Source organism: Elephantulus edwardii, unplaced genomic scaffold (genome assembly GCF_000299155.1).
Source record: "Elephantulus edwardii isolate Elephantulus edwardi_28Jun2011 unplaced genomic scaffold, EleEdw1.0 scaffold00098, whole genome shotgun sequence".
NCBI classification, from domain to species: Eukaryota; Metazoa; Chordata; class Mammalia; order Macroscelidea; family Macroscelididae; genus Elephantulus; species Elephantulus edwardii.
Window position 1 is genome coordinate 2,333,123 of NW_006399848.1, and position 12,349 is coordinate 2,345,471.

A 12,349-nucleotide genomic window follows, 5' to 3' on the forward strand; every position below is an offset into this window, starting at 1 on the left:
CTTTTCAACATGTATGCAGAGCAGATTATCCGAGAGGCTGGGCTCTATGAGGAGAATTGTGGCATCAGGATTGGTGGAAGTTCTATCAACAATCTCCGTTATGCAGATGACACAACCTTGCTTGCTGAAACTGAGGAGGACCTCATGCACAGTTATTCTATATGACCCAATTATCACACTGCTAGGAATATACTGCAAGAAAATTAGAACTGGGACACAGATGGAGATTTGTACATCTATGTTCATAGCAGCATTATTCACAATAATAAGAATACGGAAAAAGCCCAAATTCTTATCAACATACGAATGGATTGAGAAATTGTGGTACATTTATACAAAGGAATACTGTTCTGTACTAAGAAATTGTAATTTTGTAAAATACTGTATAATATGGGAGAATTTAGACAGCATTATGCTGAATGAACTAGCTCATTCTCATAAGGACAAATACTGCATTAGATCATTATTATAGAACTAGAAGGATAGTTAGTAAAATGTGTAGAAATGCCCAGAAGGGAAAAAAAGGAAAGGGGGCAGAGAAAGGAGAAAGGTGAAAATCATTATAATAGTGACTGGGGTAATCGGGATGGGTGTGTCATAGGCAATGAGATTGGCACAGGATGGAGCATGGTTTAGGGCTGTTGTACATAGGGTCTCTATGAGTCGCAAATGACTCGACAGCCCATAACAACAACAACAGCAGCAGAGTTTAGTGGGCAGATTGAAGGTGATGGTAAAGGAAGAGAGAAGATTCAATGAGGACTGGAAAGCACAGGTTAATAATAGGCATAATTCAATAGTAATTATGTAAAATACAATGTTCATGAATTCATGAAATACAATGTAATTGAAAGGTTGTATAATACACAATGTACATGAATGAATGAATGACACATAATATAAGTGAATTATTATATGAAAATCAATAAAAAACAATAAAGAGAAAAAAGAACAGGTTAAATAATTAAAGATGATTCCAAGATAAAGGAATCTGACCAATTACGTACAGAGTAGTATCTCCTGGTATGTATAAAAGTGTCAAGTCACTTCAAGTAGCCATGATATGTAGATTATGATGTATACTAAAAACTAGCAAAATCCATACAAGTAAGAGACTTTTTTTCTTTCATGTAGACCTACATAATCTTGAAACAAATAAAAAACTGAATGAGTTTTTTTATTTTTTCAACTGAACCAGAGAAAAATTATAATTAGTTAAATGTGTTCTCTCTTATGTCCGGGAAGTCAAATGGAATAACTGGAAAGTTGTAGAAAAAAATGAAAGATTGATGACAATTGGAAAAAAAAAAACAACCCCATGCTTGATAGTTAATATTTAACACTACGACTAGTGTTGGAAATCCAGGTGTTATTAAGGGTACTGCAGTACTAACCCCCATTTACATACAGTAAACATTAGAGATTTGACAATTCCATTCTTAGAAGGGATAGAGCTGGTCGACACCAGTGGTGAAGACGTCTTTGTGTTCTCAACAGCTTCATTTCTTCCCACCACCATAGACTGGGGACTAGGGGCTGTGCCCTGCTCATCATTTCTCTCTGCCTCCGGGCTCCTGTGCTCACTGCTATGAAATATGTTAGAATGATGCATGGCACCATTCGTAAGCACCATTAGAGCCACTATAATAATCTTCTTGACTTTTTTTCTTAGTGATAGAGTATTATTTGACACTTAGCAAACCAAAAAACCCAACCAGTTGCTGCTGTCAAGTCAATTCTAACTCATGGTAACATCGTGTGCTTCAGTGTAGAACTGTGCTTCACCGAAAGAGGCCTCTCTTCTGAAGCACTTCTAAGCAGATTTGAACTGCTAAACCCTTGGTTAGCAAGGGGATGATAGCAGCAATCCAAGCTGGATGAAATTAGAAAGCAAGTAGTGTTGTTACTGGAAATCATTGAATCAACTTCAGCTCGTAGCGACCCTGTGAACGATGAACCTGCCCTAACCTGCACCTCCCTCATGATTTCAGACATGCTGGAGCCCATTTTTATTGTCACTGTATCAGTTCATCTTGTTGAGGGCTTCCTTTCTTTCTCTGACCCTCCACCGTTCCCAGCGTGATGTCTTTGTCCCAAAGGTGGATCCCTCCTGACAACATGTGAGACGAAGTTTCACCATCCTTTTCTCTAATCAACAGCCTGAAACATAACATTTTATGAATTCTGTCATAGGAGTATGCTACCACAAAAGCAGTCTTGTTTCATTTTTCTTTCCTGGACTGTTTGCCTGATACGATAAGCAACAATTATATCAGTTTATTCTTTCACCATGTTCATACTCTTCACTTACGGAAAAATTTTACTTTACTTTCCCAGCAAAGATAAAGGCTGGATACTTTAGAGAGTCATCAATCAGAGCCATACTGATGTTCATTGCTCTGAAGTGTATAAAATCTGAATATTTGCTTCATGCTCTGTAGCTAAAATTTGTCAGGAAGTTCTAACCCACATTTAAATGATGCTGGTGACATGACAAATGAATGGGAGGAAGTTGGCTGTAACTTCAGTATTTTTATTTTTTCCAACTAGATCCATAATTAATGCTAAGATATTAGTGGATTCACAAGATATGGGTAGAAAATTGGTGTTTGACATTTTATTTACCTTACAAACGTTTGCTCAGATGGAGCTGCTCATGGCCGACTCTGGTCTGTGCTCTGTGGGTGACTTTAATTCTGTATATACAGTACATACTGAGTATGCAGACACGGCCCATTTGTTTCATGCTGAATTAGTCTCTTGTTCCATTTCAGTTGACCTGCCATTATCGAGTTTTGGAACCAAAGATCTGCTATCCCCCTGTTAATGAGCATATATTTTTTCTCTTAATATAGAAATTGACAATACATATTATTTCACGAGCACTGTGCCCAGTAGGTACCCAGTACCTTACTTTGAAATTGTATGATGAAAACCACATATTCAGGGAAATGCAGTGATGTTTTTAAATGGAGCAATTAGGTAACACAAATTGCAGACAGTGTGTATGAAATAACTCACTGTAATTGAACATGTCATATGTGTAATTATATGGTACATTATGCACCTATCAATTGACAATGCAACCACCTAGCACATCATATGGGACACAGCACTGCATTTAGAATAGATGATAACGAAATAGAAGCCTTGTACAACATAGTATACTTTCATTAATGTGTAAAATGGAACAACCTTCATAATACAGTATCACTCACTGAGATCAATACTGAAAAGGAAGGCTATTCCCTTGCCTTTTCACCCAGGTAGCAACTTTATAGATACGTTACATTAGAAATTTTTACTTTTCTTATAACTCTAACTTCTTCTTGTTCTTGTTAGATGCCATTGAGTCTGTGGCATCTTACAACAGCATATGACTCTAGAAGCCATCTGAACAACAGATCTGAATCTTGCCCGAACCTGCACATAATTGTTAATGGGGAAAATGTGGGTAAATTTTGCTACCAATCATACAACTCTCAGACACATAAAGAAATCTGAGTCTTTGGAATATTTTATATACTTCTGAATATTGTTACTTCTTATTTTCAGTGAACTTTTTTTAGAAATTCCTTTTACTCAACTGACATTGACATATCCTTGTTCTGGTAAAATTATCAACTTTTCTTTAAGTCAAAAATATAACAAGCCAAACTTGCTAATTTTCCATCTTTAAATTCTCTAATTGTCTTTATCTTTGCTATTTATTAAGTGCCTTCAGCAATCTAGTCTCTATAGAGAAATTCTACAAGGATTAAGATCTTTTCAGAAGGAATGTTTTCCACTTTAAAAAACTTAAATACTAATTTAGAATACATTAACCTAGTACAGTGCATACATACACACAATTTGTGCACATGCGCGTGCACACACACATATACATACACACACTCTCTCTTTTGGCTCAAGGTCAAGATTCCAGTAAAACAATCACCAGAAACTGATGAAGTGAATGTAAATGTTAGAAAATATGAACAGAATATAGTGGTAGAAAGTTTTGTGTTACAAAGGGAGTAAAACAAGAGGCTCTGGACTAAAAATAAACTTGGGATCTATTCTTAACTCAACTGAGCACTTGCATCCATTAAAGAAAGGCCGTTGGATTTCAGGTAGCATGGGAAAGGGGAGCATCACACATTTGATAAACCTGACCACCTCATTGGCTTTTCAGAATCAGGTATTTTGGGGCCGGGATAAATCAGGATCTAAAAAGAACAGAAGCAATAGCATTTTTACAGGTGCCAGGATCAAAAGCTTTCTCATCCAGGGAAAAATTGCTCTATTATTTTCCATTTCTAGCCTTGAGGTTAGAATTCAGATTGATTCTCCTGTGAGCCCAGTCCAGCCAGAGCCTTCTGCAAAAAGGATTTCACTTTCCTGATTCCTTTATGTAACTATGGGCTTCCCGTGGTGGCTTCAAATTTTAGGACCTCAATAAAGAAATTGCCGAGACATCCCTGTGATGCACGATTGTCTCGTAGAGCATTTTAGCTCTCAACCCTCATCCATGTATGTTTACAGGTTATTATGGACAGTTCTTGAAACGGAAAGTGTGTGTGTTACAGACAGGGAAAGAGAAATCAGTAAATAATCCTCATTATTCAGAAAACATTAAGTACTTTAGCACCTATATTGATTTCGTGAGTCTGTTTTTTTATGTTAAATTGATTATCAAAAAATGACTAAACTAAGTTGATGTGAAATTTGTATTTACTTGGGAAAAAAGTACATTTGAAACCTATATCATGCATCAATTGTGAGATTTTAAATATATTGTTTTACAACCAGTTAGTGGTGTCACTGTCTTCTCTGTAAGGTCAGACAGTATAGTATTAGTCCTCAGTATAAACACTTCCTAAGGATGTTTTTAAATTACAAAAATCTGTCACTATGGATGAGCAAGTCTCCTCCTTATCGAACTCACTGCTAAGACAATCTTGGAGAAAGATTGACTCTTATTGAAGCCAAAAAACATTATGCACCCAAGTGTTTGAAGGCAGACCCTGTAATCAATAGGTCTAATTACAAAAATGAGTTTGATAAACACTGGTGCATATTTATGAGGAAAAGAAAACTTGCTCCTATAATTTTTAAGGTCCCGAAGTGACAGACATATTCTATATCTCAAAAATGGAGGACTCAACAAAGATTCTCCAGTGACACTAATTTTAGAGTTGGTCAGTGTACTTGGGCAGTATGTAAGAAAGTTCTCTTTCCCTCCCAGTGTTATATATTGTGTTTTATGTTTCAAAATTGGTATTCTGAAAGAAAAGACTTAAAAATTTAAGAGATGTAAAATTACAATAAAAAAGAAAAAAAAAAGAGAAGCCTTTTAACATAGTGCAGTGATATTATATATAGGATGACTCATGAAAAACTCACCAGAACAAGTCTACTAGCCACCCCATGATGGAAAGATGAGATGCCTCTGTCTGTAAACTTTTACAGTTTGTGAAAGCTGATATAGGTTTGCAATGAGTTGGAACCAATTCAAAAGCAGGGTGTTTGGTTTTTATATATATCTTAATATATAGATCCGGTAGCTTAGTGGCAAAAGGCTGTGTTGCAATCCAGAATGCATAGGCTCGATGCCACCAGCTGCTCCACAGAAGAAAGATGGGCAATCTCCTCCCCTACAAGTAACTGCCTCTGAAAACCCACCATAGGGTCAGCTATGGGTCGGTTCTGACTTGATGGTACACAACAACAACAACAACAACTATCTATCTATCTATCTATCTATCTATCTATCTATCTATCTATCTATCTCTATCTATTACTTCATAAGAGAAAGAAGAATAATCACCTCCTGTGCAATTTACAGCCTTTGAAAACTCACTGGAGCGTGTTATGAATTGGTTCTGATTTGATGGCACATCTCAGCAACAAGGGTTATTAATGTTTGTTTCCAGTGATTTCATTTGTAGCTGTGGCACATCCACGAATGGAGGCCCTTGATTTGGTGAGCCTTTACTCTTATCTGTCTAATTAAGGCCTAATTAAGAGTTTACTTTGAAGATGTAGTACTTCCCCAGTTGTATTTTGAGTGCTTCCAACTTGAAGGCCTCATCATCTGCCACTTTATCAGATGATGCTCCACTTTTATTCCTAAGGTTTCAAGGGCATGTTGTTTCAGAAATAGATATCCAGTCCTGTCCCCTAGTCTATCCTACCCTAGAAGCTCCATTGAAACCTGACCTACAAAGGGAGACCCCAATGGTATTTGAAATACCAGAGACATAGCTTCTGATGTCACAGCAACACTAAAGCCATGAAGATACGGCAAAGTGATGGATGAGTGATGAATGTCAAGAATACACAAGTGCAGGTAATCTATGAACTTATTTTCACAAGCTTAAAAATAATATTAGATTTGTGGTATTAGTATATTTAATACACAATATTTTGAGTGACAGTAAAATTGCCCTCCCAAATAGGTTTCTTAGGAATTTACAGAAAAGAAGTCTAAAATGAAGCTCTTAGCAACTATCTTGCTGGATCCTCTCATTTCAGTGAGTAAAAGCTTTAAATGTCTGTGTTTGGTTATAAATATGTGAGATCACTTAAAAGGCAGCACACAGTGTTTATGTTGGAGACGGAAAGTAGATTGTCACTTTCTTTGGCAGAAAATACGTAATTGTGCTGCAGCTGAGAGAATCTTCTACCAAAAGGAAATGAAAATCTATAGTTTAAGAAAAGAATGAATATGAGTTGCCTTCTCTGTTTACACCAAGTCAATACAATCATAGCTGAATTTTCTGTAAACTTCATACACTTACTTAGTCAACTCAACTCATTGCTGTAGAGTCAGAACAGGCTATTAGCAGACCTTTTACTCATTTTCTGAGATTGTAAATTGGAAAAGACCTATCTTTTTCTAGGGGACTTGCTGGTAGATTAAAACTGCACAGAGAGGCACAGTTTTGGGTCACCACTGCAACTCTCTGTAGACTTATGCCACCAGAGTTTCTTATTTACTTGTCTTATGTACCATTGAGTTGGAAATTACCCATCACTGACACTCCAGCAGGTTTTCAGAGGTAGTAAATTTCATGGGAGGAGATTTCCCATCTTGCCCAGAGCAACTGTTAATTTGAACCTCATTCGTTTGGGTTGACAGTGCAAAGCCTTCCCACTGAGCTACAAGTGCTCCCTTATTAGACTCAGTGTATTTGGAGACATTCTCACACCTTTCTGAGTATGGATTTAATCTTCTTATTCCATTTTTGTTTACGGATTTCCTGACTTCTTCAGGCTTAAGAATTTTTTCCTTTTTAAAGTCAAAGCATTATTAGAATTCCCATCTGGTAGTAATTTTTAGCATTCTTTAATTAAGATACATGATTATAAAAATTTTTCAATTCAATAAACCTTTAAAATAAATATGTACAGGCAATCCTTAGGTATGAATGAGATCTGTTCCTAAGCATATCTTTAAGTAAAATGTATAGGTCAGTTAAAACAGGTACGTATGGTTCTTTATCCTCTTGGGTAGAAAAGATTCAAAGCCCTTCCAAGGTTTTAAAAACTGTTCTGTAGCATAGGAATGGGATTATAATGAAGAATTTTTAAGTAAGAATTGGTTCAATGGTTCAAAGAGATAAATTTACGTAACATTAAAGGCAGGTATGGTTGGTTGTCCAGAAGTCAGAGGCTCATCATGTAAGGACTGTCTGTTTTTTCCAATGGATTTCTGACAGATAGACATAGTGACTGCAGCAATGGGCCCAAGTATATCAGAGATGATGAGGATGGCATATGAGAGGACAGGGTACAGATCTGTTGGTCTGGTCATAGGGTCACTGAGTCAGACTCAACTTGACAGCACCTAACAACTACAATAACCTGTACTTCAGGGAACTCTGAAGGCTTAGTAGTTGGAGTTAAGCTGCCAACCCAAAGGCAGTGAGGTGGTTCACGTCCGCTCACTGCTGCATGGGAGAAAGATGGATAATGGCCTCCTGTGTGGTTTACTGCCTCTGAAAACGCACTGGAGAGTCAGCTATGAGTTTGTTCCAAGTCCATGGCATATAACAACAATCAAAACAATTAAAACATGTCTGGAAAGGTGAAAGAGATAGAGCTATCAAAGTTAAACACTAAAAAAAAAGTCAGAAGAATCTCCATTCTCTTGGGAAGTAGTTGTACATAAGGCAAGTATTTATTCCCTTTGTGACTAGACAATGTCAGATGTACACATAGTTCCTTATAGGTGGATCCAACATCACTTCGTTCATTAAGTCACTGGGCACAGTTATTTGTTTTGAGTGCATGTGAAAAGAATAATATTCCACTGAATTGAATGAGGCAGTATATATGTAGAAGGTTCTTGACTACTGAGAGCTGAGTCTGACACATACAATGAAGGAAGATTATAAGATGCTAAGAGGAGAGGAGAAGTGGCACTTAGCCTAGTCCGAGCATTGGGGAAATCCTTCCTGAGTCAATGACTCATGTGACACTCAAAGGATGAGCAAGCTTTAGGAAGCCTGTAGGAAAATGTTCATAGTACTAAGGGGTCCAGTATATCAAATGGTATACTGCTGGTCATAGTTCCAGCTCCAATACAGAGCAGTCTTCCATGAAACAATAAGGGATGCCTTCATTCTGGTGAATTTACTTTCCATCAAATAATCTAAACCTGGATAAAAGATTTACCGAAGCCCTAGTGAGGACCCAGGGAGCTCTGGTGGCTTAGTGGTAAGGAATTGCACTTTCAATACAAAGGTATGATATTCTAATCCACTTGTTGTTCCATGGGAGAAAGATGGGCAGTCTCCTCCTGTGTGATTTACTGCCTCTGAAACCCTCCCGGACAGTCAGTTAAGAGGCAGTTCTAACTTGATGGTACACAACAACAACAGTGCAGATGTAGGGGTATCAGAAATGTTTTACACAGCATCCGTTCTAACAATAGGATATAGATGTTCAATTTGGATGCACTGAGAGTCTATGTATCCCAGGCCATCGTGGGTGCTTTCTCCCTGGTTATCTTCTTACTGAGTCCTTCCCACACATAAGGGCCACTTACTCCTCCAAATAACCATAGAATTTTCATCTAGTCCTTCATTTATTCAATAAATATTTGATGAGTGCACATGCTATATTCACAAGAGACAGTAAAATCCATATCTCGAAGTTTACATCCAGTGGGCAGAAAAATATAAATAAGTAAGCAGGGAACATGTCAAATATTGAGTACTATAAAGAGGAAAGAGCTTATTAATCAGGAGAGAGACGGGCATTGCTATTCTATATATTATAGAATATTCAGGTTAGAGGTTTCTGACTAGATGATGTTTCAATTGAGACCTACAGGGAATAAGAAAGTCTTGAATAGGAAGTGCTAAATAAGGAAGTCTTGTATAAGGCAGTGCTATGTAGGTGGAGAGAGGCCATACATTAAAAAGTTGGGAGAATTATTCACCACATTCCTGTCAGTATTATATGGTCTACCCTTTAAGGTCACATTCTGTGCCCTTAATTTGCTATATTCTGGAATTAATTGCAGGGAGATCAGGTGGCCTACTGGTAACAAGCAGCAGTGCAATCTCAAAAGCTCACAGTTCAAACCCACCAGCTGCGCTGCAGTTAAAGGATGGGCAATCTCCTCCTGTGTGATTTACTACCTCTGAAAACCTGCTGGAGGGTCGGATATGGGTTAGTTCCGACTCAATAGTGCAGCACCACCACCGCAACAAAACCATGATGGAAAGTGTTAATATTTATTGCATTTGGGAGAAATCCAGATTCTGGCTCTAACAAACAGCTTGGTACTGTAATTTCAGGTATTTTCTTACATCTGTAATAAATTGTTATAACTTTTATTACTGTCAACACAATTACTTCTACTTCATTGTGTAGTTTGACTTGCTCCCTACCTTCTCAGTGTTTTTAATTATTATAACTTATTGCTTCAAGATGATGACTTTGACTTCGTTGTGTAGTTTGACTTACTCCCTACCCCCTCAGTGTTTTGAATCCCTGCAAAGATTATATCTAATCTCTTGTCTATTTTATATTTTAAAAATAATTCTTTTGTTGGTTTTTTTATTTATAATTTTTTATTTTTTTTTTTTACAGAGGTTTTGGATTTCCATTCCTTCATTGCCACAATTTTCTCCCTTCCCACCCCTCCCCATCAGCTCGCTTCCCCCTCCGAAGAGAGGAAAAAAAAGAAAAAAAATTTCCTTCATTAGTATATAATTCCCACGTCCCTCCCCCCTACCCCCCACCCCGAGTACACTTCTCTATGTTGGTTTTTTTTTAATTCACTTTGTGTTTCATACTATAACTCTCATCATTATGTCTTATAAAATTAATCACCATTAAGGGAGCTCTGGTGGCCTAATGACAAGAAACTGTGCTGCAATCCCAAAGGCGCTCTGTTGGAGAAGAAGGGCAATTTCCTCCTGTGCCAGTTGGATCTCATTGAATGGTACACGACAAGCAAACAAACCAAAAAAATTAATCACCGTTTCTTTATTCACACTATTACCCCATCTTTTCATACCCCCACTCACTGGATCTTTCTTAATTCCTTCACCCCCTTCCTCCAGTCACCAAACTCTGTGACTCAATGATTCCCCTCCTTCTTCACTTTCAGTTCCCCTGTGCCCCCCTTCCCTCTTTGGACATATACATATCTTACTAGTCATCCTTCTGTTTTTACAATAATGGTCTTATGCAGAATTTGTCCTTATAAGACTAAGTTAGTTCACTCAGTATAATGCTTTCTAGCCTCTCCCATGTTATATAGTATTTTTCAAAGTCCTCGTTCCTGAGTACTGCATAATATTCCGTTCTGTGAATGTACCACAATTTCTCAATACATTCATTTGTTGATGGCTATTTGAGCTGTTTGAATTTTCTTGCTGTTGTGATGAATGCTGATATTTACGTATTGTTGTTATATGTATGACTGTGACTCATAAGAAACCTATGTACATTAGCTCTGAAATTTGCCCTATCCTGATTCAATCTCATTTTATTCAACAGGCCTAATCCCAATTCTGGAGTTACTGAGTCAATTCATCTTATCTGGGGGTCTTCCTCTCCTGTGCTTTCCTTCCATCCTTCCAAGCTTGATGTCCCTTTGCAAGGACTGGTCACTCCTCGACACATGCCCAAAGTATGAAAGTATGTGAAACAGAACCTCAAAATCCTTGCTATGAAGATAGGGGTAGAAATCTCCATTAATGTCTCAGCTCTATTTTCCTTGGGTCTATTTCTAGTAGTGGAATAGCTGTGTCATAAGACATTTCTATGTTCAGCTTTTATTTTTTCCAATTTTAAATGAATCTTTATTTGAGACATTGCATTTTCTACTTACAATACAGTGATAATAAAGTGCAATATTAATTCCTTTCCCATATGCACATTCCATATTTAAGAACTGAGAATGTCCAGAAATTTAACAGTTTAAACTTTGAAACTGCAATGTGCTACAAATTTGGGTGCTTCCAAATGTAATTGTGGAACAATGAATCTAAAGTATTCATTCAGATTGGAAATCCTAAACTCATTCCAGAGTGGCTGTGCCATTTTACAATCCTACAACAGTGTATAAGAGTTCCATTCTCTTTACATCCTCTTCAACATTTATCGCTTGCTGTCCAGTTAAACTTTTCCACTGCTCCTGGGGTGAGATGGTATCTCATTGTGGTTTTGATTTGTATTTCTCTTATTGCCAGTGATTTTGTGCATTGCATCATGAGTCTGTTGGCCATCTATATTTCTTCCTTTGTGAAAAGTCTTTCCATGTCTTTTGGCCTATTTTGTAACTGAGTTATCACTCTTTTCCCTGTGGAGGCTTTGTAGTATTCAGTAAACATTTTGTTAAAACGTTTTTTTCCCCTGGGTCAGTTTTCTTTTTGCCTTATTAGAAATATTTTTTGATGCATACAGAGACTTAACCTTTAGAAGTTCGCATTTATTGATATTGTCCTCTCCTGGTTGTGCATTTCTGGCTATACTTGCTATTCTATTTTTACCAGAAGCCAGGCCTTCTAAATTTGGTCCCATATTGCCCCTTATGATCTTTATGGTTTTGAGTTTTACCCCTAGGTCTCTGGTCCACTTTGAGTTGATTTTTGTGTATAGTGTGAGATGTGGCTCTTGGTTTAGCTTTCTGAGGGTAGCAGTCTGGTTTTGCCAGCACCATTTGTTGATTCGTTTGCCATTTCCACATTTGATTGGTTTTGCTTCCTTATCAAATACCAGGTGGCCTTAGGTAGATGAGTCAGTTTCTACGTTCTTAATTTTGATCCATCGGTGTATGTTTCTGTCATTGTACCAGTACCATGCTGTTTTGGTTATTGCAGCTGTGTAGTAGGTTTTGAGATCC